We start from the raw sequence: 24,044 nt of genomic DNA, 5'->3' as shown, positions 1-24,044 counted from the left end.
TTTTTTGTAAAAAGTTCTTTAAAGAACAATTTCTTCATGACTTAATAATCCAAACAACTTTCTGCTATAAGGTACCTTTTGTGGAATAAAAGTTTAGCAGATGTAATAGTCTCTTTATGGAACCATTTAATATAAAAGATCCTTTATTTTCACAGTGCAATCTCTCAGAGGGTAGTTCAAGTGTACAATATGTGCAAATAAATCTTGTTTGTCACTCCAGACTGCTTGTATGCGCCCTGATACATGATTATATTCAATTATGGCATCATAACCATTTCTACCAAACTCTACAACTACTAAACTCCTGATATCAGGGTTCACTTCAGTCGATTCAAACAAACAATAGAATAGCCTGAGGTGGAGGGAAAGTATCAGAATACGGATGTCTACTCGTCTGCTTTCCATACAAAAGATCCCCCCTCCCCAAACTCCAAACACTCCCACTGTGCTTTTCTGCCCAGAGTCCTCCAAACGCTTCCTATGGACCACTGAGGAATGCGGCTGCGAGGTTCGGAAACGTCATTAAAGGAGTGAGGGATGCAAACGGAGGACAAAAGGGATGACATCAGGCCGATTTCACACCAGGCCCTCGGATGGCCAGACCCAAGCCAGAGTCCTCACTACGCACGGCAGATCAAAAAGACTGCTGCACACACAGACCAGTCCGGCAAAGCAGCAAAAGGGTCGGTAAAGAATGCTAATCCGCAGGACAAATATATTTTAATCTTGTTACAACACAAGTTAATGCTGCAGCTAGTTGATGGGAACGAGGATTTCTAATATGTTGTATACAATTGCAAACAACAACTTCTTCAGTTCACAAAATACACTGACCTTTTTAGACCACTGAAGTTACCTCGAAATGCTTCACAGAACATTCCCTGACTAATATAATATCAGGTCCATCATAACACAACAACATCTAAATCAACTCTCCTCTAACACCTTGGAGTTTTGTGAAGAGAAGACACAAATACTCTAACACAGGGGTTGTTTTTTTTGTCATTTAGGGGGAAAGCTCCACTGGTGGTGTCAGTGACCTCTACTGAAACCCCAGCAGGGCTCTGACATGCAAAGGAAATGAGTCTGAGTGAATGAGTGTGTGTCTGTCTATCTTCTGAGCACCTTGGTAACTCTTGATCTCTCATGTATGGAGCTCCGGCAATGGGCTCCTAAGAAGTCAACTCAGAGGACAAAAGAAAGCAGAGGCATTGAAACTTCGCTTTCTTGCTTTTCTTTTTCGCTCCGTCTCTCTCTCATGTCTCTCACACACACATATAACCGCCACATGAGTTGCACTAATTTCAAGAAAGTTTAATGAGAAATTTTAATGAGCTTGTACGGTACAAGTGGCAGTCGTAGAGGGTAGTGAGTGGCACGTGGACTTGTTAATAAGTTAACGGTTATGGTATGATTTGAAAAAGATGGTGAGCCTGAAGTTGGAAGTAACTTTATTGAAACCATGAACATTTTCGATGTGAAAACACAGGCATTTTATTGATACACCTTGAAAAACAGTTTAGAATAAATAGTAAAGATTGTACTCATGAATGCAGTCATTTTTCAGAAGGATTACTGATGTTCAAAGTTGATGACATTATTTTTATTCATTTATTTTCTAATCAACAAGAATGCTGAAGAGTGACAGACATTTTAATGTTACAAATGACTTCTATTTCAAGTAAATGGTTTATTGGTATTATTATAATTTTACAATTCTATTAATTACATTTAAAAAGTATCATAGTTTCCACAAAAAATATTAATCACAGCAAGTGTTTTCAACATTTATTTAAAAAAAAGAAGAAAAAGTTTCCTGAGCAGCAGATCAGCACATTTGAATGATTCCTGAGAATCAATGGAGAAATTATGGTGAAAGCTCAGCTTTGCCGTCACAGGACTAATGACATTAAGTATTTTATAACAGAAAATAGTTGTTTTAAATTACGACAATAAATCTCACCTTTTTCCCCCCAAACCATGTGTAAGACAGGAATAAACTGATGTTAACTTGGTTTAATGTATTATTTTTAATAGACTTCAAAAGCAATTAGTGGCTTTACCTAAAAAACAAGCAAGTAAATATTTTGACTTAAATTATTAAGTAAATCAAATATGCATAATTAAATAAAATAATGCAACAATAGTTCCAAGTTGCAAAAAGGCTTACTTAAGTAAAAAAACACTTAAAAAAAGCATATACTCACTTTCAAGTAAAGCAACTATAGTGCTCAGCATAATTGAGTACACCCCATTTTGAAAATAAATATTTTATCCATTTCTCACTGAATATAGGCAATGTATTTTGGTGCATTTAAACAAAAGATATATATATATATATATATATATATATATATATATATATATATATATATATATATATATATATATATATAGATCACCAAACATATTTAGAAATTTAAACATTATTAAAGATAAAAAAATGCAAGCAAAATATTGCAAATATAAATTAAAACCTACAAAATTTCAACTACATTTTTCTTTTTTTTTTGCTTTTCTTCATTTTTCCTTTTTTATTTGTATTTAATTTTTTTAACATAAATTTAGGTGTACTAGTTTTTGGAACGGTTTTGGAAGTTATTTTCTTACATAAGCTCCAGATTTGGCTTCAGTACAGACTAATCTAATGTATATACACAAATACAATATTGTATAGCTTCCTAGTAAAAATATGAATTTGAAAGATTTGTGAGGGGTGTACTATGTATGCTAAGCACTGTAACTGCAATTTACAGTGTGTTGCTTTATAAAAAACGCTTACAAAAAAAAATTTACTTACTGACCCCGAATAACACTCATACACACACACACACACACACACACACACACACACACACACACACACACACACACACACACACACACACACACAGACTTTACATTTTTAAATTTAAATTCTTTATTTGATTTAAAGCATTTAAATCAGCCTAGTGAGGGTTCAAGAGTCCTCTTTACATTCATAATGTGTCTTAAGAAGCACACCACTCCAAATATAATTAAAATAGCCACACATTAAAACTAATTAACTGTCTACTCAGAAACTTGGCTTGATATGAGTGTAACTGCAAACAAAAGGGCACATTTAAACATTGTATTGGCCAACTTAGAATATTTGATTGCAAAAGTTTACTTCTGTCATTACACAGGATGATATATCATTAACTAAATCTAATCTAAAGTGAATCAAAAGCTCACAAGAGGAGTCATTGTGGCACCTTGGAAACAAACCGAACGGCTGACCTTTACAGAATGGTTACTGTCATCTTTTTAATACAGCACGGCGACTTTTGACCTTATACTGTACGACATTTGGAGACATAAAAGGCCGTGACTCCCACTAACCATGAGCAGGACAAAATAACCATTTAAATCATCCTATTCAGTTTAAAGGTCTACAAATATTATGTGAATGATCGGTGTTTGCTAGCTCATTCCTGATAAAAAAAAAAAACTTCAGAACATACCATTTCAAACATTAAATGAAAGCCTAAAAGCAAGAACTTTCTGTCTTTCTTTCTTTTCATTTGTAATAATTTAGCTATTACTTAGACACTGGGTTGTTGTTTTATATTAATGTTGTTGTTTTACAGCTATGGAAAAAGACCACTTGCAATTTGTTGGATTTACTGGATTTATTAATATTTTATGCTAAATGACTGAAAAAAGTGCTTACAAATTTTGAATAAGCACGAAAAACATTTTCTTTCGAACACAAAAACCATCCAAAATCGCAAATGTTTTTATTTGTTGTGACTGAAAAGCAGGTTAATTTTACACCAAATAGTGTGTTCTTAACTTTTCTAAAAGTAAAACATTGCACTATTTTGTTTACTGAAAAGAAATGTTCTCAGTAACATAAAATAAACTAATGACAATTTATAATTATAATTGTACACTGTAAAAAATGCTGAGTTCCACACAATCCCTTTGTGTTTTCCAAATGTAAATTAACTTAAGTTGATTTAACATAAAACAATTAAAGTTGTCCCCAACAACTAAAGAATTGTGTCGTTTCAGCTCATTTTAAGTAAGTATTTTGAACAAACTGCAAAAATACTAACATAAGTAAGTATAAAATAAGTACTAACAATTATAAATCCTAAATCCTGAGAAACAATTGGCCTCTTAACTGGTTTCTATGTTTTTTTTCTGTATTAATCATGTCTTTCATATTTTGTATATTATACACCCAAAACACTTTTGAATTTAGCTAAAACACAATTCTTGAGATTTGTTTTTGGGAAAAAACTGTTTATATTAAATCCACTTATATTTTTATTCCACATTTTTACAGTGTATAAAGTGTCCAAACTTTTCTAAAACTCGTAAATTAGTCTGATATTATGGATCATTTGTGCCACTTACTAAAATAATTAGAATTTTCTGTCCCATTAACTTGTTGAACTGGTAATGTTATAGTAGTTGAGACTTGCTATACGTTTTCCATTTATTGACAGTGTATAAAGTGGCAATATAGATTGGAGTGTAGTACTACAAACAAGTGAAGGACAGTGTAATGCAGTTAGGAAATATATACATACAATTACATTATTATTACTACCTGTATCACACCTCTGCAGAAGCACCATCACAGTTCTTCTTCTTCACTATCCTGTAATAAACAGACAAATTCACAAAAAAGAACATCAGTAGGACAGAGCAAAATGCACACACACACACACACACACACACACACACACACACACACACACACACACACACACACACACACGCAAATTCAGTGACACCATCTGAAAGTACAGAATTCAAATACACAGTGTAATTTTAAGCCTGACATGCAATGATCTATTTATTTGAACTGTCAAGCTCTATTTTATCATCAGCTCAAGCTGGAAAATAGGGAGGGTCACATGTTTTGCACAGAATAACCTTGACATATTCTCCTAACCTGCTCTCATACACAAACACATAGGGAGAGAGTCAATATCAGAGGGCAGAGCTCCATTATAGTAGATTCGGAGGGAGTTACATTACGTCCTCCACAAAACCTGACCTGCCTCTCTCTAGGCTGTACTGGCAAACAAACTGGGTCATTGTTTAGACTGTTTCTTGGCAACAACGATTTATTTTGGACATTTAAGTGAGTTAAGCTTGGTCATATATATCTAAATTACTGCACATTTAGAAACAGAATAATTATACAGCACATAACTTAAACACAATCGATTGAGCAGTTGGGGAATTAATGACATAGCAAAGCAGGAGGAAGATTCTGCAAACAATTAGGTGTCATCGAATCTATTTATTAATATTATGTATTTCTGATTTTTATCAAAACTACACTCAAAACTACAGACCACACTAAAAAAGCTGTACTGTTGAACACAAATGTGTGTAAAATAAAGGCAAATCCAATCATCGGGTTCTAAATATTTTGCCCAAATTTGGGTTAACACCACCCAGCATTTTTCAGAGTGTGTTTTGCAGATCCACCATGTGAAAGTACAGCAGCAAATAAAACCCTGACTACATCCATTCATCATGAATGACACACATACGACAGCATTCATTAAAACACGGGTGACGTTTTGACTGCCATGAAATGCATTCAATAAAGCATCTCTTGTACGAGGATAAATACTTCTATTAAATTCTTCATGGTTATGAACTGTGCAAGGATGCAGCTGGCTGAGGTAGAACATGTTTGTCGCGTTTCATTTTAGCCCACAAACCTGGGCACTTCTCAAAACAAGGGCGTGAGAGAAGCTGCCATACACAGCGTCAGTGTGAAAAGCTGCAATGGACACAAGACTCCAGTTCGTTTTACCTCAAAAGTGACAAAACATGGGAAAAGCGAGCGGGGAAAAAGGGTGGTGGAGGTGGTGGTGTTGTGGGGGATTGGGGAAATGGAGGGGCGGGTGGGGAATCTTACTGCAGCTGCCATTTTCTTGGCTCTGAGTGGCTGGTTAAAGGGCGGAGCAGGAGCAGCCACACAGAGCACGACCATAACAACCCCCGGCACCCTCCTTTACTGGTACAAACCATCTCTATACCAACGCTGATCCAGGGTCCGATTTATCTGACCATACCTGACAGAACACTCCACCATCACAGACTCCAGATCTGTGGAAGAAACTGCTGCATGACGGCAAAGCAGCAGAAGGAGTGCAGACAGACAACCAACCAACCAACAACCCACCCACCTATCTACCCACCCGCCCGCACAGGAACAACAACAGCGGCACTTCCTGCGCTTTCAGTGTGCAAACTATGCCTTCAGCCATTCGTAATGAAAGGAAAAAAAACACAACATTCACACCAGCGTTTCAGAAAGATTTTGAAATTGCAATATTCCAGTGACCAAATTTTTCCAGCTGTCATCAGGTTTCGTGTATCCAGCTCCCAAAAGGCGCAATCATCATATTTTACCAGAGACCTTGACTCAGCACATAATACTAAAGTAAGGAGAATTATATGGTTTTACAATTCAGTTCCCTTCCACCTTACGTGTAACAAATAAACATTTTTTACGGGTCACAACATTCATATCTGTGCCACACTTTTAACCCCTCATAAACGAGTCAAGGCAACTTAAATCATTTGAGCAAACAGATATTTATAAACTTTGAATACATTTGAGTTCACATAATACTTCATCAAATTACAATATTACTTAAATTTACTTATCAGAAAGTTACTCATTTGCAACATGAAACTGTAATTACACTGCAATAAACCAGCTTAACATTTTTTTAAAACTAGAAACAGTATAAGATTTATACTTGCTTAAGAGTGAGAAAACAGAGTATGTTTTAATTTTTGTGTGAATTATTCCTTTAACTAATTTCTTTTACTGTTAGCTTCTGGTTAACAACAGTACAATCTCATCTTTATGTATTAAAGTAATCAGCAAAGTGATATCTCTTTGCTGAAGTGTGCACAGTAATTTAAAAAAAATAAAGCAACAGATATGATATGATAGTGTTCAACCAACCCAACACAAGGTAAACCTAAACAGTCCACTTACCTTTGTCTCCATTCAGAAACAGAGTCGACTTAAACATAGCAACCCCATAATCTCAGATATAGAACCCCTTTTTAATTTTAACATGAGAAAACGCTATACATGTCCACCAATATTCATTTTGAAAAACATGAAATATCACTTGATTTGAACATGCGCGTTACCTTAACAGTCAGATTGCAGTGTTCGTAAAACTTTTCTCCAAGTACAATGAAACAATACTTATAGAGCCGCATGTATCATATTTGATACACGAGTTTCTAAGACCTATATAATAACCACCTAATCAATACTTTGTTTAAAAACATGTTGTATATGATTTGATAAAAGGTAACCGGTAAAAACTGCCTGAAATGTTCTTTGTTGTCAAAATGTCAAGGGCAAAATAATTTTGTCATTAAAATTAACTTGTTGCAAGCAAAATGATGTATTATTTTGTTTGTTTGCTATGGTTGTTTGCTATGGTTTAATAAACATCTCAGTTCCAGAAAATAAGAATTTTCTGCCTATTTTTTGATATCTCAGGTCTTAAAGGGTTAATGCAGCAACATTTTTACAGTCTATGAAACTAAAATATCTTTATTTACTAAACTAATTAACATACTGGGTATATCAGTTGCATTTCACATTCAAGTAAAGTATAAACAACACTAAAACAATTATATTTGCTCTTTGTTCAAATGACTTCAAATGAGCTAAAACACAATTCTTGAGGGGTTTTTTTTCAGACAACTTAATTGTTTTATGTTTAAGCAACTTAAATTTGTAAAAAAAAAAAAAAAAAACGAATAAGTTACCATAACTCCTTTATGTTGTCCCAACGTAAATCGATTATGTAACCCAGCATTTTTTTTACAGTGAACATAATGCATTTGCCATTCTAATGAAGCTGCTTAAAACTTTATACGAAAATGAAATACAGCTTGACTGATTTTACAAATAATACAAGCTGTACAGAAAAACAATAAAAGCGTAGCATCATTAAACAAGTTTAGAAAATACTTACAGAAAATGTGACGTCTCACAATATAGAGAACAGGATCTTTTTTCTGACTTTTGATGTAAACCTATCAAGAAATTTACTAACAACAATTCAATTCTAAAAGTTTCTTACAAAGAATAAACACTAATTAAAAAATAAAGAAAAAGAGAAACAAACTGAGACGACAGGCAAGTCATTAACCCTAATTATCTAAAAATAAATAAATAATAGAGAGGCAGAGAGGGTGGTAACACTACATCAACAACATGAAAAAAGGTCACATTATCCATTTGTTAACAGCAGAGTCTAGACAGGTCAAGGTGCATTATGTCCCGTGTCTCAGTTTCTCCAGAGCCCTCACATGATTCTCTTTGGAAGGAGGGGTCAGCAGTGGCCAAGTGCAGGCTAATCAGGGCAGAGGCTACTGTGACCCCCAGTGTCTCTACTTGGTTAATCAAAGCCCCCAGCACTGGGTGTCAGGCTCCGGGCTGCAGAGGGCAACAGGGACAAAGATAATGGGCAAGGGAGGGGGGGTGTTGTGTCCACTCGCCTTTGTCTCCATTCAGAGACAGAGACAAGCTTCCACTCAAACAGATGACATTAGGGCTGGGCTCTTTTACCAAGGACGCCCCTGATTTCGGAACGAATGTACAGACAGACAGAGAGACAGACAGACACATACATACACACACACACACACATACACACAATACTGCTTTCACACCCCTACACCATCTGGGGCCTTCACGTCCCAAAAGGGCTGAGGAGGGAAACCAGGGTTTAGCACACCTCCTCTTTCTCTCCCTCCCTCCTTCCTTACTTCCATCTTCTCTTCTTCATTACTCGAGGCCTGTTTAAACAGACAGCCAGGACAGACACGGCAAACATACTGAAAAGCTCCTCAAAATCCTCATGCAAATCACAAGCCAATCTGTGTGGAGAGAGACAGAGGCATTTTGGGTTTGGCTGGAAATAATTAACTCTCTTTTTCTGTGCTATTTCTACCAGACACAGATGAGTCTGCAAGGGCTGTGCTGTGGAGGCTACTGTCCAACTCTTCCATGCGGAAATTAGTTTTAATAACTTACCATATAGAACAGGGGTGGGGGGAGATTATCATTATTTTTCTACCCTCGCAGAACTGAATCGCTCTGATGTAAAACAGAGTGTGTGGACTCACATTTTTATACCTTACAATCGAAATCGCAATGTAAAAAAAGCTTTTGCATTTAGAAGTCACAATGAAAAACACTTTACATCAAAAAAGCAATCATGAATTTGGTACAAATGGTAGAATACAAAACTAGAGCAAGATGTTCAGATACAAAAGAGCTAGACTTATTATCTGCACTACACTTTTATTCTTGTTGGTTCTGTGAAAACAAACATCGTAAAATACAAATAATGTATACCACTAAAATAAAAGCTGTCAGCTCCATCTTTCGCTAAATCAATAATAAAAACAAAATGCACATACAAAAAAATATTAGATTCCCATCACTTCTAAAAGTTGAAAAGTAGCTTTGGTTTTGTCCTGTTGTTCTTGTCAACATTCATGTGTTTTTTTTTAATTTTTATTTCTATAGCACTTCTACAATGTAGATTGTGTCAAAGCAGCTTAATGTAGAAGTTCTAGTAAATTAAAATTATGTCAGTCCAGTTTTCAGCTGAAGTTCAGTTCAGTTCAGTTCAGTTAAGTGTCCATCCATCGATGCAGCAGCCTGATCGCATGAGAAAACTTAAGTATTTTACATTTTGTTAATTTAGTGGCTAATTCGTACAAATTCGTATGAGTTCAGATTTTAAAAAGGAGGCATGGCACCTAACCCCACCCCTAAACCCAACCATCATTGGGGGATGAGCAAATCGTAGTAAACTGTATGAATTAGAATTATACGAATTAGCCACTAAATCAAAAAGTTACAAATTGTCGTGAGATTGTGTTGAATGCAGAGCTCCACAAGTCCTATAAAAAGTTAATTCTTACTTATATTTTAATGTCTGCAAACTTGCATTAATACAAGGGCATTGTTGCTGCGTCTATGTTGATTCTTTTCAATAGCATGCACCTACGAAATGTATAATACAATATAATATAATATAATATAATATAATATAATATAATATAATATAATATAATATAATATAATATAATATAATATAATATAATATTTCTCAGAGATGGGTTGCAGCTGGTAGGGCATCTGCTGCATAAAACATATGCTGGATAAGTTGACGGTTCATTCCGCTGTGGCGACCCCAGATTAATAAAGGGACTAAGCTGAAAAGAAAATATATGAATGAATAATATAATATAATATAATATGATATAATATAATATAATATAATATAATATAATATAATATAATGCTCAACTACAAAACTGTGCACTGATAATAGTAAAAATATTTGGTTTTTGCTTGGCCTAACAATCTTAAAAATAACAAATAACAGTAGCAAAAACATTCCCAATGCACAACTGACATTTGCATCTGTTCTTACACTAAAATTGACTGTAAAGTACAGCTGATTGAAAGTTGCTGCCAATTTTTACCAACATGTCAAAAGTCTGTCAAGTCAATTGCATTGCCTCTTTTGAAGTATAAAAAAACATTGCCGAGTTTGATGGACATCCACACAGCTGGAAGGCCAAAGACAGCATGCCTTTTTCTTACTGCATATTTGCCTGAAGCACCCAGTTAATGAAAGTCTGCGGCAGCATCTTTATTAAAACAGCCTGAGCTGAGACGAAACACTGCTAGAGAATATAAAGACAAGAAATTTACGAAATAAAATATTTTTTTTATCTATCTATCTATCTATCTATCTATCTATCTATCTATCTATCTATCTATCTATCTATCTATCTATCTATCTATCTATCTATCTATCTATCTATCTATCTATCTATCTATCTATCATAAAATGCAAAAGAATATAATGCTTATTTGAAACAGCCGTTTTATGTTCAGTCTCTATACGCACATATTGTGAAATGAAACATTCATCGTTTCATTCATGATTAACATGCTCCTATAAAAAGAAGCATTCTGATTGGCTTAAGAGAACTGCATCACTTCAAGGGTGGCGTCAAAACCTTCTCTTATGTTTAGAAAGTTATGTTCATAAAGTTATATAAATCACTGACAATAAGGGAGGCACAAAAAAAAAAAAAAACTGTAGCACCACATCAGAGATTTCGTCAATGACATTTCTAAAATAAAATGACCGTCTTTTTACAAAAATCACAAACACATTTTACACAATTATTGATATGATTGATCACATTTAATAAATCCTTGTTCACTGATCTGTTTATTCTAGGTTTATTAGCATTACTGTACTGTCTATTGGTAGAAAGCTGTGGTTTTGCTATTTTAATTTCTTAAATACTGTACAGCCTTTTTTTTCTTGAATAACACCCTTGATTTTGCACCAGTGGCATGTTAAGTAACAAACAAACACACACACACAAACACACATCTTATGCAAGTTATGTATATTTTATAGACATTAAACACTTCTTGCAATAATCAAGCAGATATGCAATGATTTCAAAGCAGTCACAATTATATATAAAAAAGTATGACATAACTTGTGTTTTCCTAATAGTGCATTGACGAATGCTAATATGTAGGACACTGCTTTATCAGCAGATAAGTGGCTAAATTTCAGTGGCACTGTAATGAAAACAATAGCTGTTGTGAACAATAATCTCAGTTGAGACTTTAAATAAAGGATTGTCAAAAACTTACTTAGAAAATGTTGGAAAAATAGCATTTTCATGACTTTGTCTTCTTTTGCCCCCGAATAAGAATGAGAAACTACTTTACACGTTTATTGAGAAGATCATTTTTAGTAATTAATCCGAAATTTACTTACACTTCTCAGCAATTAGAATTTACGATAAACTGAATTTTGTAAAAAAAAAAAAAAATCTCTTGAAATATGTTTCACAAAGCTCACACTACACAACACAACTGCAGCTTCAGCTGGAACAGGCTGTTCTTCGTGAACTTTCTGCACCATGCAACAAAAGGCCCATTATGATGAGCACACACAAAAAAAACTGCATTAATAATCTATTTCAACTTAAGTTGACGGAAATGTTACTTTTAAATAAGTAATTACAGTAATGAGAATTTAGGGGCAAATAAGCTAAATAATGAATGAAAAGTAAAGCCTTTTTACAATGTTGGTTATGCAAAATACGATTTGTTTTTCTTTTCCATTTAGTGAAACGTGACCACAAACATGTTTTTGTGAGACTCATTAGTATTTTCGTCAACACTAATTTTGTTAAGTTAAACTTTATTGCATGTATATATTATAAAATGGTTCTCTTAAGTTCAGCAATTATTCACCTTTTCATTTGCACTCTTTTTGCCTTCACAAGTTCATTTCAAATGGTCCTGTAGTCTGACAAATAAATATTCAAACGCATAAATATTCATATGTAGTCTCAATTAGTACAAGGTCAAAAGCAGCATTAATAAAAAGAAATACAAGAATAAGTAAAATACTGTTTTAAAAACTATTAGTAAATCATTTCACGTCAAATAAAATAACTTACCAAAAGATTTTATTTTTACCTTAGTTCACTGTATACTAGCAAATTAGCAGGTCAAAAAAAAGCACCTTTAGCAGAAAAATTACCTAAAAAAAAAATGTAATCTTGACATCATCTGCTCACACTCATGAAAAGAGGGTTCAGTTTAACTGGCCACCTAATATCTGCACATCGACATTGTAAACTGTTAATGGTTTTATATATATTTTAGAAACAGAACCTGCTAAAAAAACAAATATAATACAATTTTCTTCAAATAGAAAGAGTGAAAAGCTGTTTGTTTACATCTCTCTCCTATCTGTGAAATCTTTATCTTTTATTTGTAACCAAGAAAACACATTATGCCTAATAATTTAATTTGCCTAATAATTTCACAATTTAAATTGATATTGCGAAATTGATATTGCGAGGGTCACAATTATCAAAAAAATTATTATAATAAAAGCATCTGGGCACCACTATTATATGTTGCTCTATAACTGTACATTTGTTTTCTGTAATGAAAAACAAAGTTAGAATATTATATAAAGAATGTTAAATGTTGGTCATTTTGATGGGATGTTGAAAACAAAAATGTCTACCCATCTCCACTTACTGAACCATTCCCATTTCTCCATTCACTTTACTGTATGGAAATAAGCAAATTGAGTTTTCTGCCAAATGCCACATTCATCAAAAGAAAACAAACAAACAGTTTTTGAAAAACATGAAGGCATGATGATAAGTTTTTTTTTTTGTTGGGGGTGAACTAACTTATTAAAAAGCTTCCAACGAATGTTAACTACCATGCAACATATAGGTCAAAGTTGAAAGCATCAAAACAATAAGTGTGATATATTTATAGTTTTATTTATTTTTATTATTATTCATTATTATTTTTTTCAAGGAAAAAGTAAAAGGTCTAACATCACATTTTACCAAGATTTATAAAAGTAACTCACCAAAATGTCATTCAGTTTTTATATAGCAAAAAAAAAAAAAAAAAGCTTGTCAGGCATATTTGGCACAAGAATCGTTTGATGACATATTAATGATTTAGTGTAACAGTAAAGTCCCCAAATAATTTACCCAGCACTACCCATTGAAACCACTACATTATACTCATTTGCCAGGAAGAATAAAATGATGCAATTACAATAAAACACATATTTGCCCACATTCTTTTAGATACTTAGATTAATTTGAACATAAATGTCACACTAATAATGACAGAGCAATATCTGACCAACATTTTAATGTTGTATTTTAACAATTTGAAATTCTGAGATTCAACAGTTGAATGAAAAGTTAAAACAGTAAAAAATGCTGGATTCCTCACAATTTCTTTATGTTGTCCCAAGACAAATTAATTAGATTAACTTAATTGCTTTTACCAATTTAAGTGGATTGAACATAAAGGTATTAAGTTGTCTTAAAAAACTCAGGAATTGTGTTGATTAATCTCATTTTAAATAAGCAGTTTAAACAAGCAACAAAAATCATTTGTTTGAGTGTAGATAAAATGAGAGTTGATTAAAATATATGTGTGTCATCTGATGTCCAGCTCAGTTTACACACTTCCGGCTGGTCTACATGGTGATGTAATATAAGTTGTGTAAATTTGGCCTTTAAAGTATGATTACTTATTTTATCCCAGTACTTCTAATGGAGTTTGTGCGCTAGCCGATTGGTCCTGAAGGGAGTGTGCGTGTAAACGACTTTTCATCTTTTTTTACTTGAACAACTAAATGAATGCCGAAGTCTATTTAACTGACTATATTTTAATGACATTACAACATTGATGCTGTAAAAGGTACCATATAAAATAGAAAAAAAGTCACGTTAAGCGTTCAACGAAAGTATTTTGGTATGGAATGTGCACATACCCTACTGTGACCAGCAGTATAACAAATGTTTTTAATTGCAATGAAATTCTGACCATGCCGTTTCTGACCGGTCACTATTGTAAAAATCTAAATCCCCCAAAAAAACCCTAACTGAATCAACATTATATCAAAGTATGCATGCATTTTGTGTCTTTGGAAGGCCTATGCAGTGAAAAGCATCTACTCAAATTGTAAGAAAAGAATTTGGATTACACGGGTTAAAGCAGACACTTGCATTTAATTTTCCTATATAAAACAACCTTCGTAAAACTTTATTTGACGCAGACACCAAAACGGCCATCTTGCCTTTGACCCATATCTAAAATTCTAGCTCTCATTTGGGCTTAAGCCTGCTTCAAGTTATTTGTTACAAAACCAAACTTTTCCAGAGGAGACACAAACACCAGCACATGCTCATGAATACAGAGTAAGGTCAGCAGCAGTTTATTCCCAATGTGCCACGATGCACCAACATTAGCCAGACTCAAACTCTGGGCTTCATTCGGATGGCCTTGTTATAAGAGAAATGCTGTCAACTCTGAATACATTGCTGATTCACTCTCACCTGAACCACAGCAGCAGCAGCATAACACAACACAACACAGCATGACTAATCACCCAATATCTAACCCTCCTTCCAAAAGACATTCATGATAACATGTCCACAAAAACATATCAGTCCACTTCCCTATTAAACGAGTGCATATATAAAAATGACAGACAGAGAGGCAGATGGAGAGAGAGAGGTCATCGCTAATGAGGGAAATGGGTGACCCTTGCAATTCGACAGTGATCCTATCAGCTTCCTCTATGTTCCAGGGGTTAATCTCCTTTAGGCACTAATTGATAGGAGATAACATGATACCATTGCCAAGGGCCTGTTTGGCGTAACCCCTGCACTCTCACACCTTGAGTGTCGGTGGCACATCAGACGTGAAATTGATATTTGGGATGTTTGCGTACTTAAGCACTGCTCTTTCTTATCGAAGAGTTGCAGTGTTCATTTGGTGTTTGTGTCACAGTCTCTTTGCCAGGATTAACCACTTGGCCTTTAATCGCTGTGACCAGTTCATTTGGTTTTCAACCCATCAACACATCCTCTAGCAGATGAAATGTAGGCGCCGATGAACGCTTTGACTGTTTGACAGGCCTCAGCACCTGACAGAATAAAACTAGGGTCGAGGTTAAATCTGAGTATCACCTCCTGAGATCAATCGATACTTTATTTGGGAAAACAAACGTTCGTAGCTGAAGACGTGGAGAGAGCGAATTAAAATGCTTAGCAATTAAATGCTCTTCATCTGTTTTAATATGAAGCCAAATTTGATGCAGTAACTCAGTCATTTAATGTCAAAAAGTGGCATATTCACTGGCTTCATTTAGACTAATTGAAAGACCATTAAATGATTAGCAGTTGTGAAAAAGTAAAAATGGGAGAGTGAGAGAGTGTGAGTCAGAGAGAGAGAGATGATGTTTCATTAAAATACTGTGCCTTTAGGGATGATGGAATAAACAAACCTTCTTTCTACCATCTCCTTCTAAACTTAATAAATCATTCAGACAGCTAAGGAAACATGCATATAACAATAAAAATAAATAAAAAGTGAAACATAACAAATAGCATCATGCATATGAATGCTTTCAACGAGAAAGGGAAGAAAAATGCATTTGAATAGTATTGTTTTTGAGTGCCACGAAAGCTTCAATAATGATACTTAATGCTAAGCCAGCTGAATCATAGGCAGATCGAAAGATCCAAGCAAATGGAAAAAGATTTTTAAAATGCACTGAACAATGTGTACTTTAATGTGCTTGCAAATAGAAGCAGAAACACTGAAAAGCCATTAAAGAGGAATAAATGTATACAAGGACACAGCACTTTCAATGTTCACATCCAAAATTGAGCTGAATCTAATAGAAATCTAGAAGAGACAGTAAAACTTAAGGACTCTACAGGAGTTTATAAATCAAACAAACTACATTTAGCGATGACTGGAATTTCAACTGGCACAGACTAGAATCTGCTATGCTTGAAAAGTCCAGCTCAGATAATTAATTATGAATGCACTGATATGATGACATGAAGTCGAAGACTTTTCTGCAAACAAACAGGCACAAACAACCAGTAATAGTTGGATTCTACATTTAAACGGCCTTTCTTTAAAAAAAAATCTTGTATATTTTCCATATAAAAAGAAATTTTTTCATATAAAAGAACACAGAAAAATCTGAAACAGAAATATCTAAATATTTATGCAAGAAGTGTTAAAAAAACAATGGGATATATGAAGTATAAATAAATAACACAAAATCACAAGTACAAGTACAAATCTATTCCGAAAGATGTTACTTTTCACTGCAGTGGTATATAACATTTTAGCCTAATCACTGATATGCCTGGAACAACCTGCATTTTTTATATTGCAGTATCAACATTTCTCAACCTCTGCAACATTTAAACAGTCACTCTTTTTTTCCTACACTGTTCTCGTGTACAGCACCAAAATGACTATTAAGTATTATATAATCGCTGCACGATATTACATAAGGTGTTTATTACAACTGTCGGTACTTTGCAAAAGTTTATAAATGTTAAACTTTCATTACACATTAATAGCACACAATAAAGAAACACTAAGGCAAATGTGACAATAAATATTATTTCTTTTACAGATATTTTTAACATTGTTGCATACTGCTACTCCCGTAATTTTTAAAAAATTAAGCCACACTAATAATTACGAAAATTCTCCTAAGCCCGGCATTTCAAAAAGTTTGCAAGATTACATGGCTAAAGTCTCACACAAGAGGCCGAATTTTCCAGAACATTGTGTGCTGAAGCACAAGGCCACAAACATGAGCCACAAATGCACCCTTCAACACACACGCACACACTGTCAATGGCATCTTTGTGGCTTCAAACACACACCAAACCAGTCTCACTCATATCATAGCTTTATCACGTGAAAAAGCATCAAATATTTTCATCAATATTAAAAACAAACTTACAATTACATTTTAATTATATTAATAATAAAAAAACTACCTACACCAATAATTTAATCTACACCAACGAAACACTTTTAAATTGACATTATGAATACAAGACGATTAATAAGCTATTTAAAATAAAGTATTGTTAAATTATTGTATTTACACAAAACAACAAAATATTTTAAATGGACACTTCACTTTCGTAACCTTTTTAGCTAAATGTATTTACCTGCATTAAATACAATAAACATCTATAACAAAATGTGCACAAATTCTCATTGGTGATGTTTACACCAGAAAGACTGATATAATAAAAACGTCATCTTTAAAGATATTAACCAACGATAGAGAGACAGGAATCATTAAAATATTTAGAAAGACTGAACTAAAAAAACGTAAATTAAAGGGCACAATACAACTAATAAACTTGGTTCGTTGCTGAATTTTTCTAAAGTAATGTGTCATTTTAAATTTGCTTAATATAATACTATCCCTCCAATGTGCAACTTGTAGGTTAAAAAAAAAATCCAAGCATAGCATAGTTATACAAACTGCCCGAGTAATATGAAATAAAGACAATGACATTTCACAGCAGATTAGAGCACATCATCATTTACCAGTCAAATCCTGAAGGCCTAAAGGCAGCTTTTTATTTAAGACATTATGCCATTTCTTTTTTTAAATTAATTAGGAATAACACTTTCAGAAAAACAGATGAATCTGAAAAACGATACGTGTGTGTGGCCACTAAAAATATAAATAAACAAGAAAAATCAAATCACAGCAATGAGGAAGGTCAAAAATAGTGACAAAAGCACATTTGCTTCATGGTAAACTATGCACCCAAAGCGTGTTTCATCTAATTTATCATCTCACAAAAACAACAAACGCGATCGAAGGAAATATTGAGTAAATGTATCACATTCGATTAAGAAACAAACATCGGACAACAAAAACGTAGCCAAATATTGCAGACGATGCCTCGAGTCTGATTCAAGCTGCAAAATCTGGCAGTGTGGCAAAGGGTATCCATCTTCCTCTGCAAAACTCCTCCCTAAAATGGAGGCAGCTGTCCTAATACATCCAATGTCTCGCTCCAGCACTTGGGTAAAGCTTTGAGAAGAGTCAGACGTTACGCTGCCATCAGCACGAGGACATGAGTAAAAGGAAGAAAGCAAGTAAGCCAGGACAGCCACCAAAAAGAGAGAGGCTCTATGTTTTGGCTGTCTGCCAGTGATCCCTTTAAAATGCCATTGTGGCTTTGATATTGAATATATGCAAGCAATGCAGGGGAGTGAGAACCTTGTTCTTTCACACAGCAAATCCATAAGAGCTACAGAGAAAGACCTGGGGGGCGCTGTTGGACATTACAACAAAAAATGGCTGCCCTTTTCATTATCACTCCTCGCCAAAAAAATATTTGGGCATACATACACACTCAGAAAATATTCTTTTTCTAAGGAGCTTTCCCCTTTACCTTTGCATTTCATCGCCAGACTTTTTACTTCCATGTTAATTTATCTGTCGTAATTATACGATCAACTGTATTCAATGAAGAAATCAGTTAGAAATTCATATGAGAGAAGAGTACTGGAAATTATTGGTCTCCCAAGCTGAAAGTTCGATTACTCAGCACCATTTCAAACGTCACATCTGACAAAGATAAACAGAGTGTGGTTTCGGTTAGCATTAGCCTCTCTGATGCACACTCATCAGCCTGCAGGCTTTTATAATCGCGCCTTCGCGCATCTCTCTGCATTCCTGCCGTTTCACCTCTCTTTCCATGACATGCCCAAATGTGCTTCACAGAGAACAGGGTGGGAAACGCTCTTTAAAACCTACCATCAGCACGGCAGCACAACACTCGCATCACTTTTAAGGGTAGATGATTTGGTGACAACTCCGAAAGGTCATCGGCAGGTACCAGAATGATAATCCTGCCTAAAAAGAAAACCCAAACACAAAGAATTAGGGTGAATATAAGAATAAAATATGCATATTTCAAAACCCTAGCAGTGCTAATGAGTTTTGGTGCAAAATAAAAACATTATTACACTTGATGCACTGAGGTTATTTTTTTACATAAATTACTAAAATATTTTTTTTCGATTGTAACAATTTTTTCATTTATCATTCAATTAAATCGTTGTGCAATACAAACTAAAATAAAAATACAGGGAGTGTAAGATCATAACTCCAGTAACAGGTAGCACATTTTCAAATACCAAACATTTTTACAACCAAATGCTAAACGGGCGTGTGAGCTAAAGCAACATGCATGAATGCTAACACACAGGCACATACGGTCTGAGCAGTTGAAACATGACATGGTTGGACACTGATAGGCCTGTAAGGTGAACTGATATACAGAAATGTGCAGCGGTGCATTTATAATACCATCATACATTACAGTAATGAAAACCTCATGTCAAGTACGCAAACAAAACGAACATCTTCTGCATGCACTGAGCTGCTCAAATTGGCCGAAAATATCTGTCCATCAGTTCATGCTGTAGGCAACAAAAATACTTTTCCTTTAGCCAACAGATTTCTTAAAGCGTCTCATGAAGAACCACACCTATTTGAAAATGACCATGTGCTAAAAAACTCGATGTACTGTCTTGAAAAAGTACTAAGCAGTTTGCAGATATACATCATTATGCAATATAAATGTACAAGCTTATTTGAATTATTACTAATGAAATAAAAAGCCACGATTTTTAAACTTTTTATTTATCTTATATTTTTAACATAATTATTCATTTATTAGTATTTATTAACTAGATTTTGACCTGAACACTGCAAATTTTAAATAAACGTGGATATAGATGCTTAGTAAATTCAACCACATGTTACAAATGTTTAATAGCTGATGTTTAGTTAACGTTGCCATTATAACTAAACATTTGTCTTAACAGAGCTCTTGCTTTTCTGATAATGGTTGACATGAGTTATTGCAATATCACATTCAGAATAATTAAAACATAATTTCATGCGTCATATAAAGCACATTTTATTTGAATTATTAGGTTCAAAAACATAACTTTTCAAACTTAGTGGCCATCGATGACAATGAAATAAAAGATAAATAATTTCTCACCATAACCTTTTGTGACCTTCGTAGATGATGGAGAATTTTTTTTATTGTGCATTGATTTATTATAAATCACAAATGAGAAAAAATGATTTTTTTTTTTTACATAAACTTAGGTCCATTCAACCCATTCAACTATTTTAACTGTAGAGTGAGATACCATCCTCTGAGTGCAAGGTCCCAGTTTCTCTTACCGAGACATTGTACGCTGACTCAAACTCTAATATAAAAGAGGGACCACTATATCTACAAATCTATAGGCTTGTGCCTCCCGTGAAGTAGCCATCTTGTTTTGCATATGACTGAAAAGCTGAGACCTATGACTGTTCATTTGATAACAATATCAAAGAGAGATGTCTCTGTCTGCTTTAAAACTATGAATGCATGAGCATGCAAAGCCAAGCCACATGGGCAACAGACTCGATGTGCCTTTTTAATACTGACCAATTTGAACATGAAATAGGTCAAAAAAGCACAATTTGTAAAAATTTAAGAAGAAAAAACTATTCTAACTGTTGGAAAAACTTTAGACTGTAAAATAAATGTGAATATAAAGTAGAAAAACAACAAATTCACAATAATGCATGGTAGCCTGACTACATCTGAAATGTTTTGGTCAGCAGAATTCACTGCATTGATTCATGATTCTGATCCAAGCACAACAAAATGCCAGAACTGATTGCCAACTTTTAAATACAGTGAGAAAATATGATTTTTTTTAAAATAAAAAATGTAATTCTTTATGCATTTATTTACATTTTTAAATGCCCCATTATCGTAGTCCTACATGATATATAAGGAATAGGAAAAGGTATTACTCAAGAGAGTCTTCGTCAGCATTTTCTGAAGTCAGCTACTGTTGAGAAACAAATCTTAAAGACTTGGCGATATATAAAAACTACTGAATATTTCCACTGTTATTTGCCTATTCAAACTGACTTTGTATTTTAGGGTGTGTTGGCACTACAGAATATGAGGTAAACTTCATGACCATTAAAATGCTTGTAACTGACTCTTCAGCTAAATTTAAATAAAGCAAATACGAAACACTTTAGAATTAAATGAAAACATGACTAAATGAAAGTACAAAAATATTCAGAATCACACATTTAAAATATTAATTTGTAAAACGTTTTCAAAATGTAATAACATGCCCCAAGATAAATGAAGCAACTTTCCATAATCTCACATTTGTAAAACAAGCTATAAGCGAAAGCATTTTTTTTCACCAAGAAGAATAAATAAATCTAATTTCCTGTTGAAAATTTATTTTTGGGTAATTATTTTGCCTTTAAGTAATAGTTGATTTAGATCAATTTGCAGGATTCAAAGGGTTTTGAAAAGTTTTGAACCTTTCAAAGGGTTGCCATGTTGGGATTGTACAATTAGCCTAATTAAATTGACAATAAAACAAAAGTTTTAAAATGAGTTTAAAATCAGGAAAAACTTCTGAAGATAAAACACATTTGTGTAGCCTATCAACTCCTGCTTTTACTCGCTTCGGTTTTCCCTATGCTTACTATGGATCGAAAAAGTAAGCTTCTTGTAGACTATGTTAGAATTTAAATGGGGAGATTTTAATTTAAATAGGGTAAATTAATTTACTAATTATGGGGAACGAACCACTCACTTTGGACCATACCATCCGTGCGCGATACAGAAATGACACCAGTTACGATCTGTGAAGACAAGTATGATTACAAACAAGGTGTAAGGAGCTTTTGGCGTTTAACATTTTGGCAGTAGTTTTGGCAAATACCTTTGAAGTTTTCTGCCTTTAGACCAACCAGCTCCTTACCTCAAACCACAGCCTATTTTGCTCTCTAACACAGACTAAACTCCAAACCATGAAGAATTACAACGCGGACATTCACCGCATAAGGAAGTCTCACGCTAAGAAAAAAATGGCCTTAAATTGCGGATAAACAACAGGCGACTTGGCGCATGGCTACAAGCCGTTTCTTTACCGTGTTGAAAACAGTCCAGGCAGGCTGAAATTCACACTGCAGCGGCAGCAGCAGTGTTTTGGCATCACGAGTTCATGGGGTTAATGAGAAACCGCGCTCACGTGAGCACAGGTGCGTCATCTGTCTGAAGAGACGATCGCGATAAACTGTTTCTTCATCCCGCCGAACGACATGCGCTAACATGTAATCACATTAAAATGACCACCCTGCAGCCGACCAGCGGTTTACATGCGCCGTCTTGTTTGCTAGGAATTAGCATCATCGCACACAGTTATTAGGTCATATATTCATGAACAACACAATCACCATAACAACGGCAGACTGCATTAGACAAAAGATTTGCGCCCCGCCACGATCGTCTTACCTGTGAATTAATGAACTGTCTGTCTGTCTGGTGAAAAACATGGACTGAAACTTTGAGATGCGCTACAATAGAATCTCATTTTCACGCTACGAAAATGGCTACAGTGTTGGACGCCTGCAAAATTCCGCTCTGTCTCCCTTTGTTTTGCTACTGACTATGAGCGAGACTCTGGATAAACTCCATCACCATTTTTATCAGTTTCAGACAGACTCCAGACACTCTGGCCACTTACGTGTCGTGCACTGTCTGCGCAGCGCGTTCACGAGTGTCGGCGCGCCACAGACTGACAAGCGCCAGACCAATGGCGTCCCGAATTTCAGCATGATATCCAATAACAACAGCCCCAAAAATGATAACCTCCGAATGACTCCCCGGATGGATGCAGAGAGAAAATAATCTTTAGGAAACAATCGCAGTCAAAGAAATATGATTGGAGGTGGGGGATGAATTAGGTTTATCTCTCAGCCATTGCGCTTTATGTTATCTGAATACGAGTCGAGTGAAAAAAACAAAGTGCATCACAATAATTTGCTAGCTTCTCTGTTTGCGACCATAGCTTTAAACTACACTCAGCCTAATTCTACATAAAATAAAGGCACAGTGTTCAATAAAACGACAGACTTGAAGTCAGAATTATTAGCCCCCCTTTGATTTCTTTTTCTTTTTTAAATATTTCCCAAATGGTGTTTAACAGAGGAGGGAAATTTTCACAGTATGTCTGATAATATGTTTTCTTTTGAAGAAAGTCTTATTTGTTTTATTATAGCTAGAACAAAAATGTTTTATAAACAGTTTTAAGGTCAAAACTATTAGCCCTTTTAAGCTATTTTTAGATAGTCTACAGAACAAACCATCATTATACAATGACTTGACTAAATACCCTAACCTGCCTAGTTAACCTAATTAACCTAGTTAAGCCTTTAAATGTCACTTTAAGCTATATAGAAGTGTCTTACAATATCTAGAAAAATATTATTTACTGTCATCTTGACAAAGATAAAATAAATCAGTGATTAGAAATGAGTTATTAAAACTGTCATGTTTAGAAATGTGTTGAAAAATCTTCTCTCCGTTAAACAGAAATTGGGCAGAGAGAGAAAAACAGGGTTTAATAATTCAGGGGGCTAATAATTTAGGAGTGGTTAATAATTCTGACTTCAACTGTATATATTATTGTTTTTCAAAAGTGAAGATAAAACCAA

General features: G+C 34.3%; 1 long non-coding RNA gene across 1 annotated transcript in view; it reads right to left on the bottom strand.

Annotated features, from left to right (window-relative positions):
• Positions 1-22,563, bottom strand: part of si:dkey-151p11.2 — a gene marked incomplete at its 5' end in the record, with an annotated part of 49,419 nt that extends 26,856 nt beyond the window's left edge. Inside the window, 3 exon segments of the long non-coding RNA NR_125798.1 lie at positions 4,583-4,633; positions 19,260-19,358; positions 22,479-22,563. This is a non-coding gene — a long non-coding RNA (si:dkey-151p11.2).
• Positions 22,564-24,044: the final 1,481 nt, after the last annotated feature.

Source organism: Danio rerio, chromosome 7 (assembly GCF_049306965.1).
Source record: "Danio rerio strain Tuebingen ecotype United States chromosome 7, GRCz12tu, whole genome shotgun sequence".
Taxonomy (NCBI): domain Eukaryota; kingdom Metazoa; phylum Chordata; class Actinopteri; order Cypriniformes; family Danionidae; genus Danio; species Danio rerio.
This window is presented reverse-complemented; position numbering and strand designations above follow the sequence as displayed.